The following is a 21872-nucleotide window of genomic DNA, read 5'->3' as shown; positions in this document are numbered from 1 at the left end:
CCAGAAAAAAAAGCGATCCGATTTTGCGACTCGCAGCCGGACTCGCAACGCTGTGTGCGAGTCCGCAGTTTGCGAGGTCGCTGTTTGCGAGTGTGCAAAAAACGAACTCGCAATTAGCGAGTGGGTGTCGCAAATTGCGAATACCTTCAAAATTGCTTGCAGATGCAGCAGAACACTCCAGAAAGCATACCAGAACACCCTGGAAACACTTCCTGGCACATGATGATGACATCACAGCCAGGAAGTTAACAAATACACCTGGGAGGAGGGCTCAACAGTGAGCAGTGTCTCTGCCACTCACAGTAGGGTGCTGAGGAGTGGTAGGCACAGCACCATGGACACAGCAGGGACCAGCCAGGCTGGCAGGAGGGGCAGGAGATCATAGATAACAGCCAGGACAGATTCATGTGGCACATGGCGTTAATGTGCCACATGACTGGTTGGCATTTTCCTGCCCATGGACAATTTCAACTTGTATATAGTTTCTTCATGACATTAATAAAACAGTTATTTTTGTTCCACTTAACAAATGGTTAATAGGTGAGTATGGTGGGAGTTGACACGTACCGTCCAAAATATTGCGTTGCAATGTGGTCCTGTCTCAGTCTGCCTTGATTAGCTAGACTCCTATCCCCATGATGGCGATGTGGTTGTTCTTGCTCTTCATCATCAGGATCTGGGTCTGCAGGGGTGAGAGGTAGCCCACGTCGGGTGGCTATGTTGTGGAGGATGGCGCATGCGACCACAATTTTGAAAGCGGTAATGGGGGTGTATTGGAGGGTGCCTCCACTGCGGTGGAGGCATCTGAATCTTGCCTTCAGCAGTCTCGATCAGGTTCCTGGTCCTCTTATGCGCACTGTTGTATTGCCTCTCTGATTCAGTTCTGGGTGTTAAAAACGGAGTCATGATTCAAGGCCTGAGAGCATATGCACTGTCACCTGTTGGGCACAAAAGTACACGGTTAGGAAGTCCAGATTGTCGTGCACAGTGACCTGTGTGTATGTCTGCAAGTGTCTGTGGCTCTACCTAGGAGGTAACCGTCTCCAAATTCCCCACGTTCCAGGCGTTGATGTATCCCACTATGCCTAAAAATGTATGAGTCATGGGTACTGCCAGGAAACTTAGCTACGATGTCCGTGATGACATAATGGGCATCACAAACAACCTGTATGTTGAGTGAGTGGGTACACTTCCTGTTGCGGAAAATGTGTTCCAGATTAGCAGGGGGGCATATTTGAATGTGTGTCCCATCTACACACCCTATGACATGAGGAAAGTGGGCAATGCGGTAAAAGTCCAGCTTGGTGCTGTTAATTTCTGCCTCATACCTTGGTAAGTATATGAAGTGAGACATGTGCGTGACTAAGGCATCTAGGAATGCCCTGAGGAACCTTGACACTGCACTTTGGGATACCCCACCTGCCACGGCAATGACCCCCTGATAGTTCCTGAGGCCAAGAGGTGCAGTGCGCATAGCACTTGCACATGCGTAGGGATGGCGCAGTCACACAGAGTCTTGTGTTCTAGCTGTGGTTTCAGTAAATCTATTAATTCTAGAATGGCTGCGCTGCTAAGGCGGTATTTGTCATAGATCTCCTCTTCAGTTTGCTGAAAAAGAGTCTGCCTGGTTCTATATATCTTCTCCTGTCTGTGGCCCCTCCTCCTCCTCTGCTGGGCTGCGTAGACTCTCCTCCTCACTGCTATCAGGTATATCTCCGCCATCTTGAGTAACCCAGATGCCTTCTGGGTCCCCTTTTATACTTTGGTAATGGTTACCACCTGCTCTGAGTTAGTGGTAAATGGGACATGCAAACTGGGCTTTTTGCGACTAGTCGCAATTTGCGAGTTGCAATTGCATAAGGTTTGCGACTCGCAAATTGCGACTTGCAATTTGCGGGTCGCAAAATGGGGTCGCAACGGATGCGACTCGCAAACGGGTCCCATCGCTTTTTGCGAGTCGGAAATGGGCTTTTTGCATCCCATTTCCGATTTTGCACTGTCGCAAATTGCGAATCGGCCCGTTTGCGAGTCGCAAACGTTTGCTACATCTGGCCCTTGGTTCTGTGGGAGTTAAAATCCTGTTTGATAAGTGTATTACCATATTGTCCATTTTCTTTATTTTTCAACAGCTGTACCTCCCTTCTCTGTTCCCATGGAGGATGGTGTAGTTGTTACTCTCCCCCCTCCTTACAAGGCAACATTGTTGTAAAAAGGTTGTGGTCAATGTGTCACTCTCACTTCCTGATGTGCTTGGTCCTTCAATTCCTGGTGTCTTGGTTCCACATGTAACTACTTTGTCCACTTTTTCCCCCACTGCTATAGAGCTGTCTCAGGTTGTACCTTGTTAGCCATCATATATACTGTTGAACTTGTTGTGCTGTTTCTAAGTGCAACATTCAGATGAAGGGTAGAGGCAGAGTTTGCTGCATATCAAAATATCCACTATAACAAACCTGCTGTTTCATGCTGTCTCCTTTTGGGATATTGCAGTTAATCGGGAACGAACCCGATACATAAACTCACCACAAATTAAAGAAAAATCCCACACTCAGTTCTCTTCAGTCATTGCTTAATTTTATTGCATCCAACACAAACCCAGGCAACCTGTTTCAGCTGACTTGGCTTGTTTACGCTTACATGTTCTAAAACAAGCCACCATTTATGTTTTAAAGTGATATTCATGACCAAAGGACTAAGGTTTCAAAGGACTCATGGAAAAGTTTGGCCGTATTGAAAGAAATACAGAAGTATATAATGCATATGTAACACAATAAATATACTGAACCTCACAGTATTATAATGGGTAATTTCTTAAAATATAACAGTCCTAATGATAATATAAATAATGATATACCCATCCCTGTCTCTCTTGTGATATCAGAATGAGTACTCTAGTGAACAGACATACCTCTAGGTATTGCGTTATAAATATACACAAAAGATCATTCCTATGTACTAATTGAGCCCCAGTGGGCGATTATGATGGAAAATAAAATTCAAGTAGGGAATAAAGTTCTGAATGGTAAGCATTATTTGTTACTGTTCAGTAAAGCCATTCAGCCCCCATGGGCATCTGCTCCAATATATTCTTCAAACCAAATTAATGCATCTCATTGCCACATTTCAAATGGCAATTGGGAAGTATTTCTATGCACAATTATGCCCCAGTGGGTGAAGCTACACTGTGTATAACATTGTGGATGGTTTTGCTTATTACCATTGTGCGTTCTAACCCTAAAGCAAAGGTCTCCAAACTTTTTTATGATGCGCCCCCCCAGTTGATAAATACAAATCCTTGGGGCCCCCCTCAGAATTCTTTGCAATTATATTATAAAGACTGCAATGTTTAAATATGTCCAGACCTATTTAAACATTGCAGTTAAGTACTGTTACCTTTTTAACAATACAATAACATGCTTCTGCTTAAAACAAAGCCCTGTTATCTGTAAAATGTTTCTTTTGGCCAGAGCCTGGTGCCCCCCCCTGGGATCACTTGAGGCCCCCCTAGGGGGGCCCGCCCCCCAGTTTGAAGACCTCTGCCCTAAAGCATCGATGTACTCTCAGCCACGTTTATCCCACAATCTCACCTTCCCAAATGTAGGCATATATACCAGTAAAACAGAATAAAAATGAAATAAATAGAGAAGATCACAAAGCGAATGCTTGATCAGTGAATCAGAAAGGGATGGGTAGGGTGCCCTTGCTGAAGCATCCTCTCCATGCCGCCATGGTCAAGAGAGTCCCTTCCACTCCTCCTGTAGGAATCGTCAGACTCTGTCCCCACCCCTGTGAGTGATCTTCGTTGTTGGAAAATGGGTTATTGGTAAGGGCAGGTAAGTACCTACACTTAGCAATAGGCCACTAACCTCCACTTAGGTCCAGTTAGGTCTCAGTAAATTAAACCCAGCTCAACCCTTGGTAGCTTGGCAATGAGCGACAAGGCTTAACTTACGAGACAGAGTGTAAAGCATTCAAATATCACAAAACAGTAATTAAATAAAACACAGGAAACAGTTTAAACATATAAATTATATTTTATCTTTAAAATGACACAAAATCTAATAAAATCGGATAAGGGGAACCGGAGATATGAATTTTTAAAGAATTATTGTTTTCCAGTGCCTAGAAACAAAAAGCGCCAATCTGGTCATCTGGTCGCACCTCGACCGGGGCAAAGTCAAAGTTTAAGGCCAACCGCGATGGAGGCCAGCTCAGCTACAGCCCGCGGGAGGCCTCAGTCAAAAGTTTACCTTCGGACTTAGTTGTTTTTCTGAAGATTTTCATCAGCGGGACAAACTTGTCAGTCCAATCTGACCTCCTGGAACTCTTCCTCGGATACGCGTCGCGGGAACCCTCAGTGGAGATTTTTACCTTCGGACTTAGTCGGTTTTTTTAGGTGAAAATCCTTCGACTGGGGCAAACCTGGATCTTGATCCAAAGTCCTTGGAGCCCTCCTCAGATACGCTGGCTCGGAGGTCCCGGTCAACTTCCTACGTTCGGACTTAGGCTCTCATTGCAACATTGGCGGTAAAACCTGCTTACCACCTTGCAGAAGAACGCCAACACACCGCTGCGGTGGTGGAATACCGCTACAGCTATTACGACCCACATCTCAGAATCCGCCAAAATCCAGACACCCACACAAGTCCACCACACCAAAGGTCAGTGATAAACTGGCGATAACAAAACCTCCTCTGTCACGCCAACTGGAATACGCCCACACTATCACGACCCACGAATCCACGCGGCGGTCTTTCAACCGCGGTATTCCATCAGCGGTACATACCGCCTCGCTCAAAATACACACACATATACAAAACACAACCACATTGGACAATTCCAAATACACACACCTGATACACATACACTCACCACTCACACGCACTCAATACAATGTAAAACACACACCCACAAACCCCTACTACCAAAAATTACGAAAGAAGTGCTGAGCGAGACACCACCAGAGACAACACTACCATCCACAGGCATACAACACCATCACTCACACAACATCCACGCACCTCAGACAACACACACAAACACATCCCCTCACACATCACAACACACACCACCTCACACATCACCCACACCACATCATGGCACCGCAAAGACACCCCAGGTTCTCTGAGGAGGAGCTCAGGGTCATGGTGGAGGATATCATCCGGGTAGAGCCACAGCTATTCGTATCACAGGTGCAGCACACCTTCATAGCTAGGAAGATGGAGCTATGGCGCAGAATCGTAGACAGGGTCAACACAGTGAGACAGCATCCAAGAACTAGGGATGACATCAGGAAGAGGTGGGAAGGTATGTTCCGTGGTCTCAAGACACCAGATTGCAGTACACAGGACTGGCGGCGGACCCCCACCTCCTCCCCCACAACTAACAACTTTGGAGGAGCAAGTCTTGGCTATACTGCATCCTGAGGGCCTCGCAGGAGTAGCAGGGGGAATGGACTCTGGTAAATCAAAGATTGAATATTACATCCCCCACCCTACCTGCATGCTATCACATACCCCACCCTCACCCCCATCACTCCAACACCTCACAAATGTCCCACTATCACAACCCACCCATCCCAACACCGAGCCCTGCATGCAACACCAATGCATGGACACCCAGCACCAAAGCATGTCCACTACAGATACCAACACAGACCCCAAGCCAACTATCACACAAGGTCCTAGACAAGAATGCAAGCACTGGAGTACAGGGTCAGCCCCCCATTGCACACGATGGCACAAACAGATGCAATAATCATGCCTTTACACCCCTGCAGGACCCCTATCCAACGTCACCGGACAGGAGGTTCCAGACATGTCCACTCCCCCCACAGAAGAGGCCCACAGTGATGACAGCAGCTCTGTCCAACTGGATCAAGATGACCAGCTCGGCCTATCTGGGACCTCGGGACAGTCGGTTCCCCTGACACTGGCACATGCCACCACAGAGCCTCCCCCTCAGGAAACACCAGCACAGCACCCACCCAGCGGGCCCATCCCTCTGTCCCCAGGACACGACAAGCAGCAGTGTATCCACCACTACAGGGAACCCAGGCAAACAAACCACCCCAAGAAAATCAGGGTCCTGGGGGCAGTGGCAGTGGGCACACGGTTCAGGGGACAGAGGAACAGGTAAACAGGGGAACTGGGAGGACTGCTGTGCGACAGGGGGAGGACAGGCCCAGGGAACCCACTCTCCACAAGGCACTCTCCAACATCATGGGAGCATACCATCATACCCAGGAGACGAAGGCAACGGTACTGGCCAAGTTTCAGGAGACCCAGCGGCTGCAGGAGGAACAGTATCTGGGGATCAGGGAGGAACTCAAGTCCATCAACACCACCCTGGTCACCATTGTAGGGGTGCTGAAGGACCTTGTCAACATCAGGAGGGGCACTGTGGCACAACATGGGGCCCTTGACACTAGCCTGGATGATGAACAGCCCACCACCTCTGCTGGCGCTAGTGGACATGAAGCACCGCCACAGGACCACGACACCAGCACCCCACCCCCTGGAGATGGAGAACCACCCCGCAACCGGTCCCTGAGATCCAGGACAAAGACAGAGAACAATGCCAAGACCCCCACCAGGAAATGAGACCCCCCTGAATGTCATCCTTCTGTCCCACTTCGTCACCCTGTCCATCCATCAACTGCCCTAGCTCCACTTCCCATGCCCCTTTGGACAATGCACCTGTGAAACAAATAGACTGGACTCTGCTATGGACAATCCTCCACTATCATCCCTGCCCATTTTACAACCCCCTCCACTCATATGCACTGAAATAAACACCCTTGAATCACAAAACAATCGGGAGTCAGTCTGTGCTTTCACAAATGTCTATTTGCAATAACTCTGGAAAATAGAAATGTCGATTGTATTGTCAACATACCGATGTAACATAGCTCTAGTCCATGAGGTAATATAGCAGAGGTCACACAGTGGGACCCACATCTGTAAAATGGAAAGGCAAAGTGACAAGTTAGGGTCCATGCACTGGGTGAAAGTGACAGACATGTGATAGGTCTAACAATTGCATGAGATGTGTGAGGCAGTGACATCTTCTTACATGTGTCTCACTGGAAGTATTGCTGGATATCTTCTTCTTCTGCCATCTCTTCTTCACTGTCCACAGGCTCCACAGCTGCCACAAGACCTCCTTCTGGACCATCCTCCTGCAGAAAAGGCACCTGTCGTTGCAAAGCCAGGTTGTGCAGCATACAGCAGGCCCCGATGATCTGGCACACCTTTTTTGGTGAGTAGTAGAGAGAACTACCTGTCATATGGAGGCACCAGAACCTGGCCATCAGGAGGCAGAAGGTCCTTTCAATCACTCTCCTAGTTCGCTCATGTGCCTCATTGCAGCGTTCCTCTGCCCTTGTCCTGGGATTTCTCACTGGGGTCAGTAGCCATGACAGGTTGGGGTAACCAGAGTCACCTGCAAATGTCAAGGGACAACTGTTAGACACACACTAACCCTTAGGGACAACCCCAGACCCACACAATTATTGACAGGGTATGGGGTCCTTGTCCTCACCTATTAGCCCCTGGAGTTGCCCCATCACATAAGGCATGCTGCTATTCCTCAGAATGTAAGCGTCATGCACAGAGCCAGGAAACTTAGCATTCACATGGTAGATGTACTAGTCGGCCAAACACACCATCTGCACATTCATTGAATGATAGCTCTTCCAGTTTCTGTACACCTGTTCTCTCCTGCGGGGGGTACCAAGGCCACATTTCTCCCATCAATGGCACCAATGATGTTGGGGATATGTCCCAGGGCATAGAAGTCACCTTTCACTGTAGGCAAATCCTCCACCTGAGGGAACACGATGTAGCTGCACATGTGTTTCAGCAGGGCAGACAACACTCTGGACAACACGTTTGAGAACATAGGCTGGGACTTCCCTGATGCAATGGCCACTGTAGTTTGAAAAGACCCACTTGCCAGGAAATGGAGTACTGACAGGACCTGCACTAGAGGGGCGATCCCTGTGGGATGGCGGATTGCTGACATCAGGTCTGGCTCCAACTGGGCACACAGTTCATGGATTGTTGCACGATCAAGTCTGTAGGTGACTATTACATGTCTCTCTTCCATTGTCGATAGGTCCACCAGCGGTCTGTACACCGGAGGATGCTGCCATCTCCTCACCTGCCCCAGCGGGCATACCCTATGGACGACAACAGAGAGCAGGGAGTCAGCCAACACTGAGGTATTACAACATTTTAATCGCACACATTTGTTAATCCGCAATGTGCCTGTCACTGTGTGTATGCAAGGCCTACATCGGTGTGACGCATTTAAAATTAATGCCATGTGGCCCCCTGAAATGGCGGCTGCCTGACCTGTAAGGTGGGACAAGGGGATATGAGGTAACTGCTCTGGCGTTCTACACCATCGCGGTAGGCGGTCGAAGACCTCGGCGCAATCCTGCATTGGTTATCATTGGACCCTATGGGTCCCAGGGGCCAATGATGATGTATGCCGGCGGTGACGGTACACACCGCCGTGGACGTGCCCGCCATTTTCTGTCTGTTCACTCACTTCATACCTTGCCTTCGACAGGAGAGGACCTACACTGCAAGTGCTGCTGTGACCTGTGTCTGGAAGCGACGATGGCTCATGTGTCTGGGGAAAGGGCCCCTGCCTTCACTTCGGAGGAGTTGGAGAAGTTGGTGGATGGGGTCCTCCCCCAGTACACGCTACTCTAAGGTCCTCCAGACAAACAGGTGAGTACACTGTGAGCATGCTGTATGGGCAATGCCTGTTTGGAGTGGTGTGGATGGGAGATAGGGGCGGGGGGACTGAGCCATGCATGAGCGGACAGTGAGTGTATGTGCGTCAGGGCAAGGGTGGGATGGTGGGTCAATGACTGTGACAGTCTGGGCGGTTGAAGATTTGCCTTTTACCCTGTACTATTCCTGTAGGTGAGCACCCACCAGGAGAAGGATATTTGTTGTGCAATCGCCAAGGACGTCCGGACCCTGGGGGTCCACCACAGACAGAGCACCCACTGCCGTAAAAGATGGGAGGACCTTTGCCGATGGAGCAAGAAGACGGCGGAGGCCCAACTGGGGATGCCCTCCCAACGTGGGAGGGGTGCCCGTCGCACTATGACCCCCCTGATGTTCCGGATCCTGGCGGTGGCATATCCGGAGTATGTTTATCGGAACCGTAAAAAAGTAATTAGCAATGCCTCCAACATTATAACTGATCTCATGGCCAGATACCCTGGTAGCACACATGACTCCTACATCTTTTGGTGGAATTTTCACAAGACTACTTGCTGGGGAGTTTGGCGAAGGATACCTACTGGGTAATGTAATAGTTGACAATGTCACATTGATGAATATGTGATGTCACGGATAACAATTACTCATTTTACTCTCCTGTCCTTCCAGGAGAGAGTGCCTACGCCGTGCGGTCATTCATGCTGATGCCCTACCTGAGTCCTGCAACGCCCGCCGAAAGGAGGTATAATGCTGCTCACAGGACAACCTGCAGCGTTGTGGAGAGGACCTTTGGCCTGCTGAAGAGCCGCTTTAGATGCACACACGAGTGGTGGTGCACTACAATCCTGCCCTGAAACAACACGCCAAATCGTGGCTACATGTGCCATGTTGCACAACATTGCTACAACGAAGGGCATACCTGTAGAACCCACCGAGCTGGACTCAGAAGAGGATGATGATCTCTTGCCACCCCTTCCCCCAGCAGACAGAAGCAGTGCAGCAGAAGGCAGACAAAGACGTGCTGAGATCACGTGCAACTATTTCTGATGTAAGTAATGACAATACCACGTCTATATTATGTATTGCTGTAGGTAGCATCTTTATTGCCTTGACTTCAGGTAATATATGTGTGATTAGGAAATAGCTATGCACTATAGACAAACAGGTGCGGGTAACAGGGTCACACTATTAGCATCATAGTATAACTGTTTTGCTACATGTTAATCTAGTCCCCTGTACCCCTCAACATTACTTCCTACGTCCACGAACTCCACTTGAGTGCTCAGTGGCCTCGGTGGCACCTCTTGTAGCGGGTTTAAAGACAGTACTGTGTCTGGTTCTACAATGCCTAGGATCCATCACAGGGGCTGTGAGACTGCTGATGCTAGAGAGCTCCACACTACCCCCACCACCCAGTTCTCTGGTTGTAGCACTCTGTGCTGTCTGCATTGTCTCCAACACATTGTTTCTTTGCACCAATCCTTGTGCAAAGTCTCGACTGCAATGTGCCATCTCCACTTGTATGTCCACATCATGTCGTGATATCAAGGCAGTTGTGATAGTGAGCCAATTGATAGATCTGCAGAACCCATCCAACCTGCCCATCAATTGGTGATGGCGCCTACGGTGGCTGACATGCTCCTGCTGCATCACAGTGCAGAGTTCCCTAATGGTGTTTGTCATCTCATTTGCGTTTTCTGCTGCTGTTTGCTGTCCCTCATGCAGCTTGCACATGTTTTCATTCAGAGACTCAAACTGCTTGTGTATTACTCCCATGTTTTCATTGAAAGACTTGAACTGCTTGTGCATTGTACCCACGTTTTCATTGATGGCATCCACCTTCTTGTGCATTGTTCCCATGTTATCATTGTGAGACTCAAACTGCCTGTGCATTGCGCCCATGTTATTTTCGATTGACACCAAATGCCTGTGCATTGACCTCATGTATTTACATTGCAGGCGCTGCACTTTCAGTATGAAAGCCTCAAGGCTGCTAAAGAGTGATGGGCTCTCACCTTCCTCTGTGCACTCTCTGCCTGCTTCGCAATGCCTCCTGACGGGAGTGGACTGACGCTGGGGCAGGGATTGCTGTCTTACTGTGCTTCTAGCCTCTGGGGGTGGTGTGGGTTCTTCATGCGGCATTTCATCAGAGCCCAGGTTATACTCTGGGAGAGGTAGCACTCTTGCCCTGCGTCTAGTTGGTGCATGTATGAAGGACTCACTGGTGTTTGAGTCGGGCTGTGGCTGAGTTTCGCTATCCCCCACATTTGCACCTTATGCTGCATCAGGGTCCAGAACATCTGCAACAACAATGTGCAGCAGGTCATTTTTGACTAGTACTCAAATAGTTGCATAATAGTATTAAATGTACACTGGCATAGTATCACTAAGAGTATTTTCTGTTGTTTCTCTATTTGGCTTAACACTATCTTGATATTTAGGTGGTATTTGCACTTTAGGGGGTGTGGACTACCACTCCCATAAGACATTATTGTGTTGTATGTAAGATGTGGCATGGACTACTTATCACACTGCATGGTGCCAGTGGCTATTTCCTAAGGGGCATTTGTACATGCACATATGGGGAGACACATCATTACCTCCCTTACCTTTGCTGGTGCTGGGTGTGCCTGATGTGTCAATGTCAGTGACACCACTGACAGCTTCAGGAAGCAGTGTTGACTCCACCATGTCTTCCATTGGTGTGGACGGTGTCTGGGTGGGTGGTCCTCCTCTGGTGCTCCTTGCCTACTTTAGCCTGCTGGCTACTGTCTCTTTGGCATGTGAACGCAAGTCGTACCATCGCTCAACGGAGCACTGTGCAACACCCACTGCACTTATTTTGGTCTGGTTGTCTGACCACAGTTTCCTCTTCTCACTTTCACGAACCTGGAGTGAGTTCTTCCCAAAAACTTTGTCATGCTTCCTGACCACCTCTGCGGTGAGCACCTCCAATTCCTGCTCACTGAATTTGAGCTTGCGCTTCCTACCACCTTTCTTCTTCACATTCCCATCAGTAGCCCTGTTCCTATTTGGTCCTGACTGGCTCTCAAGGCTGCCTCCCTGGTGCTGGGATGTGTCTCTGTGCCTCCTCCTGTGGGTGAAGCTTCCGGAAACAGCATGGGCTGACTCACTTCCTGGTTGTGATGTCATCAGGCTGTTCCGGTATGCCGTTTTCACAACTTGCGATTTGCAAATACCGATTTGCTATTTTTTGTGATTCAGTATTTGCAACTCGCAAATTGTGAATTTTAGGAAATCGCGATTACCGACTTGCACTTTTCATACATCCCATTTTGCATTTCTAAAACTGTGATTTCTTAAAATTTGCTATTTAAGAAATGCAAACCGGGTGCTGGATGCATCTGGCCCTTAATACTTTCTTCCAAAGATCCAAGCTGCTCTATTAACATGATACAGAGAGTACCATGTTGTTATCAAGAATACTGTGATGTATTCTAGAAGCCTGTCTCCACATCGGGTCTATGACTGCACCATTCCTTTGATTGCAGGAGAGGTGGTTCCATTTGGACGGATGTATTCCTTGACCAAACAAGAAAATAAGGTACTTAAAGAATAACTAGATGATAATCAACAGAATTGTTTAATCGCCTCCTCTTCATCTCCTGCTGGGGCTCTTCTTTTTTTTGTTCCAAAGAAATCAAAAGATCTGTGTCCCTATGTTGACTTTCATGGAGTGAACAGGATAACCATCAAGGATCGATATCCCTTACCCATTATTAGGGATATACTTGATGCAGTCCAAGGTACCAAGAGGTTTAGCAAATTGGATCCGAAGGGTGCCTATCATCTCTTAGGTGTCAAGGAAGAAGATGAATGGAAAACAGCTTTTTGTACTCCATTTGGCAATTATGAATATCGAGTCATGCCTTGTGGTTTAACAAAAGCATCCTCAATATTCCAACGATTCATGGACTACGTCTTTTCTGATTTATTTAATCACAGTGTGGTGATATATCTGGACGACAACCTAATACATTCTTGTAGACCTAAACAGCATTCTGAGAATGTACTTCAGGTTTTGGAAAGACTCAGACAGAATCAGCTATACTGCAAACCTGAAAAATGTGGATTTAACGAGACAGAAGTACAGTATCTTGGGTTCTGCATCAATCAGAATGGAATAGCTATGGATCCAGACAAAGTACAAGCCATTTTGGATTGTCCCTCTCCCTCTTCTATTAAGGAAACCCAATGCTTCCTAGGTCTCTCCAACTTCTATCGGCAATTCATACAAGACTTTGCCCATTAACAAAGTTTTATCACTCAGTCTATCAAAGAAGAAAATCTGAAAAAGGGATTTGTTTGGACTGAAAGTGCAGAGATGGCCTTTCAAAATCTGAAACGGGCCTATACCCAAGCTCCTATGGCACCCGGATACAACTAAGAAGTTTATAGTGGTCACTGATGCCTCTGAGAGAGCTAATGGTGCGGTCTTACTTCAGAAACAAGAAGACAATGGCTTGGAACATCCTGTCTTTTACTTATCCCACATACTGACAGAAGCCAAATGCAATTATTTTGTATTAGAACAGGAATTACTTGCTCTTAAGGCTAGACATTACCTAATGGCCCCAAAGAACCATTCGAAGCAGGAACTGATCACCGTAATCTACAATGCCTCTGAAATTTTAAGTGTTGAAATACCCGGCAGGCAAGATGGGCTTTCTTTTTCAGCCAATATGACTTTGCAGTGACCTACATTTACAAGAGCTGATGCATTATCTCGTCACTATCCAGAAAGCGCAAATACTTCTTCTCCCAAAATAATGGAACCCAGTCAAATCATCAGGGTTGCCCATTCCTTTCTTGATCATGTTAAGACAGAAAACCAATATCTTCCACTTGAAGAATGGAATATCTTGAGTCCTCAATTACAAAAGAATCAGGACTACTTCTATCATCAAAACACTCTATTTTTGCCGACCAAGAAAGTACATAATGAGGCTTTACAGATGTGCCATGATTCTCCTGTGGCTGGACATCATGGAATCAGGAAGACAAAAGAGATGCTCCTACTTTCTTCTTGGTGGCCTACACTTAAGACCGATCCCGAATCCTATGTAACATCATGCCCTGTATGTGGTCAAACCAAAACACCTCGGACCAAGCTAGCAGGATTATTGATGCTTTTGACTGTTCCCTCTGTTCCACGGCACCCCCTGCCTACAAATTTCATATGTTCGTTACTGTCTTCTTCAGGAAATCTTGTTGTTATGGTAACCATTGATTTATTTGCCAACATGGCACATTTCACAGCCTGAAAGAAATTGCCTACAGTCAAAGAAATGAGCCATATTTACATCCAAGACATCTTTGGTCTAAATGGTCTTCCACGAGTAATCATTTGAGATCGGGGACCCCAATATGTGTCAAGTTTTTGGAAGTCTTTTTGTACCTCACTACACATTGATGTCTCCCTTTCATCTGGATTTTATCCACAAACTAACATTCAAACTGAAAGCTTGAATCAGGAACTCCAACAGTATCTACGTTGTTTCTGTAGGGCCACACAAAGCAACTGGTCTGATTTCCTTTCTTAGCTGAGTTTTCATGAAATAATATGGTGCATAGTGCATCAGGATCAAAACCTTTTTTTGGGACCTACGGCTTCCATCCCAAGACCTTTCGCACTATATCTTGTGTGCTGCCTCCTGTTCCTGTGGTTACATCATTTGCTCAGCGACTCTGCCATATTCAGGACCTGATCCGTATCACTCTTTTGGCTTCTAAACAAACTATGAAAAGAAAGGCTGAAACCCCACATCCGGCGGCACCATCTCACCAACTGTGAGACAAAGTAAGGCTTTCTTCCAAATTTCTGCCTTTTTGTTTTTCTCAAAACAAAATCAAACCCTGCTTTTATGGTCCTTTTTGAGTACTCCAATTATTGAATCCTGTTGCTGTTCAACTACCCTTACCTCAGACTTGGAAAGTTCATCTAGTTTTTCAAGTTTCACAGCTCAAGCCTTTTGTTCCTGATCCTTACTATAGACATTTTCAATGTCCTCCTCCACTTTCAGAGGATGGCCATCCTGAAAATTAGGTACAAGAGATCTGTAATTTATGCATCTTTTGGAACAAGCTACAATTCCTGATTCATGGGAAAGGTTATCCCCTCAGTGACTTTCATGGGAAGATGCTTCTTCAGTTCATGCAGCTCATTTGATTCGCAGTTTTTTCTCTCTTTTTCCTGACAAGCCCGGGGCCTCAGGGAGGGAGACTACTGTGATTCCGTGGACTACCGCGGCGTCCCTTTTCAGACTGCGGTCAGGCTGGCAATCCGCATTTTGGGACGCCAAAACCGCTGCATCCCATTTATTTGTGCTCATTTACCGTTTTCTGCTACGGTTCGGCCCACGAGGCCCATTTTGTGCTCTGAATCGCAGCCCTTGGCAACCTCCTCAACTTTCCCTTCCTAATGACCTACTTGGGTCCTTTCTCTTTTTTTTTCTTTTTTCTCCTTTTTTCTTTTATATTCATGTCTTCTTTTTTCTTGGTCTTCCATATTGTCTTCTTCCTTGATGTTTGTCTTCCCAGCACGACTTTTTCCTTCTCCTTTTCTACTTGGTCTTTTTTCTCATTCATTTCTATGTGATCTTTCCCAATCCAAGATGGTGTAAAACATTCTTCCTGTTTTGTCACTTCCTGTTTCATGATAGATAAGCACTGCAGTTACCTCCTTCCTTGCGTTGCAAACACTTCCATCTCCGTGGTGATCCTCGCTCCCATTTCCGGTTTTCTACGCGCTCCTGCTTATTCCCTGCAGAATTGACATGTATTTTTTGCCTTTTTTCATTGTTTTTCCTTGTTTTCACGATTTCCTGTGATGGAGATGTTTTCCCATTACTTTGGTTTTTCATTGGGACTCCTTCTGGAGGGTACAGTCTGCCTTGGCGTTTTTTCCAGTCGGCAGCACCGTGGCTACTAGAAGGGGTTGTCCTTATCTTAGCCAGTCCAGAACCAGTAAGAAACCAGGCATCCCTCCAAGTACTGCAGCCTACAGTGGTAAGAGACATGCAGATGTTGACAATTTTAGGGTGGAGATTTTAACAGTTATTTGTGTCTAGTGTTATCTAACAAGATATGTGGGTCAACACATTCTGATAGCTGTGATTACATTCATTTTTCACACAACTGTTGTAGAAACAAATTAAATATTTTACTGTTTAAATGTGATATGGCCTTTTACAATGAACTATGTATTCCATCTGTGTCATTTAAAGGTACATATAATAGCAGAGGTGGGAACACTGTCTTAGATTATGTGCTGTTCTCTAATTATTACTCTGCTAGTGATTCTCACTTCATTACTCATAGCATTTTGATAAGTCACCACTTCCTGCAGAGTGTCAATCTTACTATCAATCACCTTATTAACCAGACCGATAACCATACTCTCATTGAGGTTGTTACCCTAAATGGATACTCCCTGTGAAGGTCTCAAGTTGATCCCAATAGTTTTTTAGAACGGCTATTCAACACACAAAAACAGGCATTTGGTACATGCTTAGATGATAGAGATGAGACTAAGGAAGTTATAGAGGCCTTTCTGGGGATAATGGGAGGAATTAAGTAAGGTCTATCTGCTACCCGGAGGTGTCCAACATGTGATAGAAAAGGGTGATTTGACTCGGCACGCTCGAGAGCACACAAGAAATTAAAAGATGCCCTGGATAAATCACCCATATATATGCAAGAAGTTCAGGCATGTGGGTGGGATTATAAGATAGTCAGGAAGCAGTGGAAAAAAGGCCTGAGGGATAAAGCATGGGAGTCCCTCCACGAAGCAAGCCTTAGCAATGATAACATTGCATGTGATTAATTCTCCTTTTCTGAGTGCACTACGTGGCCCCCGTTTGGAGATTGCTATTACTGAAGCCGAATGGGTAGCTCATTTCTCTAATATTTATACAAAGCTCTCTGAGAGGGGCCGGTAGTACCAGAAAATTCTGTGCCAACTCCCCCAATGATGTTTCATTCTATAGCCCATTAGCCTCTCATTTGCACTAGAGGAGGACATCAAGGCCCTTAATGTGAGTAATGGGAGGAAGCACCGGGTCTTGATGGTATCCCTGTGGATCTTTTTAAAGCTAATATCACTTTGTGGGCCCTCCTACTGGCTCTTGTACTAGGAGGTAGCATAGGCTTTCTGAAAGCCTGGTCAGAATCACTTATTGTCTCCATCTTTAAGAAGGTTGATCATCTAAATCCTGCCTGTTACCAGACGATCTCATTATTAGATTTACTGGTAAAGGTAGTTGGCTGTATTGTATTGAATAGACTACAGGAATGGGCACAATCTAATGAAATCCTCTCTGGTTTACAATATGGATTTTGCACAGGCTTGGGGATGGTCAAGCAGGGACTAAATATTAATCTTTTAGTTGAGAAATATACCAAGACTAAACATAATAATACATTCTTAGCTTTTGTAGACCTATTGTCTGCTTTTAGCTGTTAGTCAAGCTGTGGACCATTATGATAGATCTTGGAATTGATCCACCCATAGTACAGTTCCTTAGGGAACTGTACTCAGGGAGTCGGGCCAGGGTACAGTATGGTATTAAGGGAAAGTGTAATCAACTATACAGCATAGAGGTAGGGCAGGCAAAGTTGAGTACTCACACCCTTCCTGTTTATATTGTATTTAAATAGCTTGGGAAGTGTGTTGGCAAATAAATGTAGAGACCTTCCCAAAATCGGTCATCATCCGATTCCTGACTTCCTCTATGCTGACAATGCCATACTCATGGCTGTAATCCATTAACAATACAGTGTCTACTTACTAACTTTGACACTTATACGCAGGACTTAGGACTACCAATTAATATAAGTAAAACTTGTATTTTAAATTGTGGTAGAAGGCTCCCAAAGGGCCGAGATATAATGATCAGTGCCACAAATATTTGTGGTTCTGCAACCTTTTCCTCTTTTCATCAACGGTCATGGTGGTAGACGGCGATAAGGTGGTGCTGCTGCCAGCAGCAGCGCCATGCCTGCAGAACGCCAACTACCGTATCATGTCCCATGATACGGCCTGACGGTGTTTCGCTGGCGGACGCTGCTGCTGGCAGAAGCGCTGTGTCCCGTCTCCTGCTGGAGGACCATGAATGCGTGCATGCATGTGTATTGCGTGTGTGCATGAGTGGGTGGGTATGTACGTGCATGTTGTGTTTTTGTGATTGCGTGTGTGCCTGGATGTGTGTTCGTGAGTGTTGCTGTGAGTGTGAATGAATGTATGTATGCGTGGGTTAATGTGTGTATGTGTGTATGTATGGGTGTGTATGTATGTGTGTTTATGAGGGGTCGGGAGGGGGAGGGTGGGGAGGACTTTCAGGAGGGGGAGGGGGCAAGGGAGACCCCTATCAGTGCCAGGGAAGGAATTCCCTGGTACTGTTAGTGCCTAACACCATGGTTTCCATGGCGGTACAGAAACCACGGAAACCATGGTGGTGGGCGGGGTCAATATTCCATGGGCGACCTAGTGAAGGCTGCCGGGCTGGAGACTGTAATCTCCAGCCCGGATGTCGTTACCGCCGTGGCAGTCTGTGTGTTAACTTGGCGGTTTGGCTTTGGCCAAACCTTCAATGTTATATTAGTCGTGGTAGGTACTGTCAGCCTGTTGGCAGTAATACTGCCACTATTACACCGACCGCTGGGGTCGTGACCCCCATAGTCAAGATCCAGCCAATCTTGCCCTGGCATAAGACCTCAGAGTATACCACAGTAAATGGCAAAATCATTAGGACTGTCTTAAACCTCCTATCCCCCTCTAAATTCCATTGTTGAAATACATTAAAAGTTTTTCTGGAGATATTCGGCATTCAGAATATTTTGATCATCGTGAATCCCAGGCATGTATTAGCAGAATGAAATTAAAAGAGGATTGCCTGTCATTGCTTGAGGATCTAAGGCTTTCCACAGAACTGTTAAAATCCCACTGTACTCAAAAAACAAATGATGCTGGTCACATATGACATGCAACCCTATCTAAAACTAGTACATAATGCCCAACAGAGGTTTGTTTTAATATGTTTTAGAATTGATATATTTCATCACTTGACTAGCTTCCCTAAATTAAATGACTAGTCTCCAGTTTTAATCAACTGTCCCTGTAACAACGTGTCAACCCAGAGTACTATACACCTAGGACCTCATTATGACATTGGCCAGCAGCGGAGGCTGCCCACCAATGCCATACCGCCATCAGGCTGCCTGAACCTCGCCGGCCCTATTAGGGTTTCCCCAGAGGGGAACAGGGCCTTAACTTTGCAGCCGTCTCCATTAATGGGGAGGTGCAGTGGGTGCAGCAGCACCCGTTGTGCATTCCACTGCCCATAATTCGGGCAGTGGAATGCGCGATGGGGCTGTGCATGGGGGTCCCTGCAACGCCAATGCAAGTGCATGGGCAGTGCAGGGGCCCCTTGAATCCCCCATTCTGCCAGCCTTTCTATGGCGGTGTTTACCACCATGGACAGGCTGGCAGATGGGGACTCGTAATCCCCAGGACAGCCCTGCTTGGGGATTACAACTTCTGGGACTGCCACGCTGCAGGCTGGCAGCAGCCTGGCGATGTCGGTGGTTGCCACGGTCATAATGCCGCGGTTGGACCGCCACTTTGGCGGCATTCCGACCCCAACCGTGACAGGGTCATAATGACCCCCATAGTTTTATACTGCAAATTGTGCAATGTTTAGCGTTTAATTTTACCGTGTATGAGGCTTGCCTGGCTTATAGTGAGTACCTGATGGCACTTACACCTTGTGCCAGTTCCACTTATCCGTTATTAGTAGATTAGTAGTGTTCTAGCAGCTTAGGCTGATAGAGGTAGCTATAGCAGAGCAGCTTAGGCTGAACTAGGAGACATGCAAAGCTCCTACTATACCACTTATACCATATAGAACTATATCATAAGAATCACAATACTCAGAGTTACTAAAAATAAAGGTACTTTATTTTAGTGACAATGTGCCAAAAATATCTCAGAGGATATACTCCCTCAGGAGGTAAGTAAAATACACAAAATATACACAAAAAACAAAATCAGGTACGGAAACAGTTAGAAAAGTTAGAAAAGTAGTGCAAACACTGTAGAATACAATAGAATGCAATAGGCCTAGGGTCAACACAAACCATATACTAAGAAAGTGGAATGTGAACCACTTAGGGACCCCTGGCCTAGTGTAGTGTGTAGAGGGTCGCTGGGAGTGTAAGAAAACACTAAGGGTGTCCAAGATACCCCACCCCAAGACCCTGAAAAGTAGGAGTAAACTTACCCTACTTCCCCAGAAACACATTAAAGTCGTGCTAAGAGATTTTACAAAGACCACAACAGACTGCAAAGCACTGAAGATGGATTCCTGGACCTGAGGGCCTGTAAAGGAAGGGGACCAAGTCCAAGAGTCACAAAAGTGTCCAGGGGGGGGAGGAGCCCACTAAACCCCAGATGAAGGAGCAAAATGTCTTTCTATGGGTGGAAGAAGCTGAAGATTCTGCAACAACGGAAGGTGCCAGGAACTTCTTCTTTGCACAGAAAATGTCCCACGGAATGCTGGAGGATCCAGAGTTGGTTTTTTGGAGACATACCACAAACAAGCCTTGCTAGCTGCAAAGGTCATGGTTGAAGAAAATTGATGCTGTCCGGGCCCAGGAAGGACCAGGATGTCACCCCTTGAAAGAGGAGTCAGAGGGGACCATCATCAAAACAGAGAGCCCATGCAATAGAAGGCAGCAGCCGCAGAAGTACTTGAACATGGGTTCAAGAAAACTTAGCATGGCAGTCGTCTCAACACTACAAAGGAGGGTCCCACGAGCCGGTGGTCAACTCAGCGAGTTGAGCACTGCAGGACAGAGTGCTGGGGACCTGGGCTATGCTGCACACAAAGGACTCCTTGCAAAAGTGCACAGAAGCCCTAGCAGCTGCAGTTCACGCAGTACACAGGATTACTGTCTGGCGAGGGGAGGCAAGGACTTACCTCCTCCAAATTTGGACAGATGGACCACTGGACTGTCGTAGTCACTTGGATCCAGCACCTGTGTTCCAGTGACCACGCTCATCACAACGAGAGGGGACCCAGAGGACTGGTGAAGCTGAAGTTTGGTGCCTCCTTTAGCAGGGGGAAGATGCCGTCGACCCACAGGAGATTTCTTTTTGGCTTCTAGTGCAGGGTGAAGGCAGACAGCCCCCAGAGCATGCACCACCAGGAAACAGTCAAGAAAGCCGGCAGGATTAGAAGCTACAATGTAGCTGGCAGTCTTCTTGCTACTTTGTTGCAGTTTTGCAGGCGTCTTGGAGCAGTCAGCGGTCGATCCTTGGCAGAAGTCAAAGAGAGAGACGCAGAGGAACTCTGGTGAGCTCTTGCATTTGTTATCTGAGGAAAAGCCCATAGGAGAGACCCTAAATAGCCCTCAGAGGAGGATTGGCCACCTAGACAGGTAAGCACCCATCAGGATGGGTCTCTGACATCACCTGCTGGCACTGGACACTCAGAGGCCTCCATTATGCCCTCACACCTCTGCATTCAAGATGGCAGAGGTCTGAGACACACTGGAGGAGCTCTGGGCACCACCCCGGGGGGTGGTGATGGACAGGGGAGTGGTCACTCCCCTTTCCTTTGTCCAGTTTTTCAGCAGAGCAGGGACTGGGGTTCCCTGAACTGGTGTAGACTGGCTTATGCAAGGAGGGCACCATCTGTGCCCTTCAAAGCATTTCCAGAGGCCTGGAGAGGCTACTCCTCTCAGGCCCTTAACACCTATTTCCAATGGGAGATGGTGTAACATCCTCTCTCAGAGGAAATCCTTTGTTCTGTCTTCTTGGGACTGGGCTGCCCAGACCCCAGGAGGGCAGAAGCCTGTCTGTGAGTTGGCAGCAGCGGTAGCTTCAGTGAAACCCCCAGAGAGATGGTTTGGCAGTACCTGGGGTCCATGCTGGAGCCCCGAGGATGCCTGCGATTGGCACCCCAATACCGGATTTGGCATGGGGGACAATACCATGATCTTAGACATGTTACATGGCCATATTTGGAGTTACCATTGTGAAGCTACATACAGGTATTGACCTATATGTAGTGCACACGTGTTCTGGTGTCCCCGCACTCACAAAGG

This window comes from Pleurodeles waltl, chromosome 11 (genome assembly GCF_031143425.1).
Source record: "Pleurodeles waltl isolate 20211129_DDA chromosome 11, aPleWal1.hap1.20221129, whole genome shotgun sequence".
Lineage (NCBI taxonomy): Eukaryota > Metazoa > Chordata > Amphibia > Caudata > Salamandridae > Pleurodeles > Pleurodeles waltl.
Note: the sequence above shows the minus strand (reverse complement) of the source record.